The following is a 3,550-nucleotide window of genomic DNA, read 5'->3' as shown; positions in this document are numbered from 1 at the left end:
CAAACTTTTACAAATTAAAAATATTCTTGTTTGTATAATAAGTTCGTTCTAGACTCCCTTTCGAGAACAGTGTATAAAAATGTAACTTTATCGTGGTTTCGTGAGAAATACGACGATATGAAATGAAACCATATTAGTTGTGTACAAAACGCGACAAACTATATATACATTTGGGGTCCATAACGCTCTCTTAATACCTCCAACGATTGAAGTTGGCACGACGCAAGGTAGTTATAGGGCTAAGAGTTCAGAACGGTTTAAGGGGGCGTTGAGCCAGGTCAGCTAGGCCGAGGCACGTCCACACCTTGTGCTCGAAAAGGGAATTGATGCAATGGCCAATTAACTTAAACTGGTTAGGTTTGTTATTTAGACAGATATAAACTTATACTCTAGTGGTTTTTCACGTTTCCCGGGAATTTATATAATCTTTTCAGATTCTATTTCGTATTGTCCTTAATAGAGACCTTTCTCCACAAAGAAAATTTCCGTTGGGTTTCAAACGTATCAGTTAAATCATCTACTATAAGTGTAACGATTGTAGATATTTGCTTAATAAATTTGTACAAGGAATCTTTCATGTGTGTCAATAGTAGATGCGTACACCCTACGTTGTTTGCATGCCACTTAAGCTAAAGACTGCAAAGCTAGTGCCTAGAGAGTTTAATTTACACTTAACTCTCAATAAACGCCTTTACGCCTTGCAATTTTTAATACTGTTATTATCTTCTACCTCTATTCGGTAATAATTTGTTTTCCGTTTATTGCTTCTCTTTTGATACATTTTATTTTTATCTTATCAACACCTCATTTATAGTCTGTAATATTGTCACTATGGTAGGCAACCCATTGTGCATATTTTCATTAATGGTTATAATTGACCCTCGCGTTTACACTGTTAATACTGCGAACTGCGATTCCTATCCATCACCATACATCTCTACCATACTAAATTTGAGATTTATATTGTGTGTTCAAGGTTATTCAAGATAAGGTCAGCGAAATTGGACAAATCGAAAGAAAAAAATCCCGGGGTTTTGAAAATTGGTAAAATTGTTCCTTGCTGTCTAAGTTTCAAAAAATTAGAAAGTTCTTACAGCTGTGGCGAGTTCCAGGGAGGGCGGTCCTTTATAAAGACCCTTTGCTAGTTTTTCTCTTATCTCACTCGTAGCGAAAGCTCTCGAGATAAAACTTAAAGCTAACAAAATTTACTGCAAATCTTGTTCTATCCTTTATTTACGTAAGACTAAAGCTTTTGGAGTGACCACACAACACAGTACTTACATTGGACGTCCATATTTGATCCATTTTAGGTTACGACATCCATGTAGCAAAAGCGTACGTTCAGTGGACATTCTCTCTTATGGAATATTTAACTGGTGGTACATAAAATAATTGCAGTCCAATGGACATATTATGTTCCAATTATGACGCGCACAAATTCGAATACATATACACGCGACTGCGCAGTGCGAAAACATTAGCATTTATTTGTTCAATATGGCTAAGTTACGTGATTGATGTTCCGTTGACAGTCTGTGATATGTTTTCTTTTCATTTAGAATTGTGCGATATATGTGATATCTAAGTGTTTATAGTATAGAATTCTAATACCCAAGTAGAGGTATCATTCTTCAAAACAGTAAGGTAAGTTTATAAATGTCGTAACTCGTATTTATACTATAGGTAATGTTTGCCGAGTTTTGATCCAGTATTAAAGCATTATTTGTGTGTAACCCGGGTCCGTGCCTACGTATGTAAATATATATCGCACATTAGATCTCATTAATACATGTTTGTTTTAGAAGCTGGTATGCAAACATTTCCCCAGACAGTTTCTACAAGCGCAAATTTTAAATGGCTGAAAAGAGCAAAGGAAGGGAAGTGAATTTTTTGATATCTACTTACATTACTTTATATCCCGCTTGTTTAAACAGTTTTTGAATAGATGTCGCTTTCGAAGTAGCTGTTTTATTTGTTAATCTAGTGCAATAAAAGACTGGTAACGAACATACATAGGACGTACAGTATATACGTACACAAACTGTCCATATCGTGGAGATTTGTACCTACAATGGACGTCCATTGTACAAACTGTGTATACGCGTACGTAATATGCTGGTACAGAAGGTACGTAGGTACATACAATGGACGTTTAATGCACGTCCGTGTGTTGTGTGGGCCACAACCTGCCCCACGTTTGCAAAAAATTGTGTTGAGAATAGAGATAGGAGCAGTAGGTTCCATTGTCATTACGATCCTAGCCCAACCCCAATCTGTAGGTGGTAACTGGTTGTCCAATAAGTTTTGAACAGGTTGAAAAAAGCTAATTTCGTTGTATCAAAATAAAAGTGCCAATTTGGAGGGAATAGTTAATATAGCGCGGATATTTACTCACCATTTGCGTTAATCTATCACCACCTAACGGAAATGAGAAGAAATGTTAACCGTGGTCTACGTCACATATTTTTGACGCCCAACATGGCAAATTTCTACACAAAACGTTTCACGAAAACGTCAAAATTTAATCGGCTATTTTTAGGTACTAAAAACATTTCACTTCAAACTGTAATGTGTAATACTATATAAATCGTTGCGGTTCTAATTGTTATTATTAGAGAAGTGTAGAAAGGAGTAACTAAGTATAAAATTAGCCCTTAATATTTTTCTTTCAGTATAACTAATTGAGGACAAAAAGCTATTTCAAAACCGCCTGTTTAGTATGCTCGCAGCGAATGAAGCTACTTCAATCATCAGTATACATAACGCAAATGTCTCGTACATTCACGCCTCTTTTCCATTACGTGCTGCAACTAAAGTTAAAAAGCTGAAATAAGTCTTTCTTATTCCCTGTTCGCTGATCTGTATAATTCGTGAGTGCTTATGGTTTATGCCACTTTTAGCATTGGCACTTTCAGTCGCAACACCAGAAGACTCTTGCATCCATTTTCATAAAATAACGTACGCACGCATTTAAAGTTTGAAAAATAAAAGCATTCAGTTCTTAAATTAATTACCCACTTTAAGCACATTATGTAGTACGTATACTTGCCAGCTTCCAGAATTTTAATAAATTGTTGTGTGAAATAAGTCTTATTTATTGTTGTCCTGATCATTTCGTAGATTATTTATACAATCAATCTCTTGTCACCGAATGCTTTTGCATACTATATCAAATTTACAATAAATTGTATTTAATTTAACAAACCAAAGAGGTACATCTATAGTGTAAAATACATCCTAAATAGCAGGATCCTTTTCACATCACAACTTTCTTTGCCAGCTTTGAAACTTCCCTAAATTTCGGAAATTACGATTCCTGGTAAAAAATGTTCAACTGTTTTAAAAGGAATCTTAAGATATTGCTCTCTTCTAATACGTCAATAAGCGCCAATGACCAACACGCGAATCCCCGAAACATTTTTTTTTCGCAAGCGAAGTACATCGTCGATTAAAAACAACTGCAAGCGTAAAGGTAGAACGCATGGAATTCTAATTGCCATATTCCGAATATCTCTGGCGATTGAATTCATACTTTGGGAATTCCGAAGTG

This window comes from Photinus pyralis, unplaced genomic scaffold (genome assembly GCF_008802855.1).
Source record: "Photinus pyralis isolate 1611_PpyrPB1 unplaced genomic scaffold, Ppyr1.3 Ppyr1.4_LG4, whole genome shotgun sequence".
NCBI lineage: Eukaryota > Metazoa > Arthropoda > Insecta > Coleoptera > Lampyridae > Photinus > Photinus pyralis.
Note: the sequence above shows the minus strand (reverse complement) of the source record.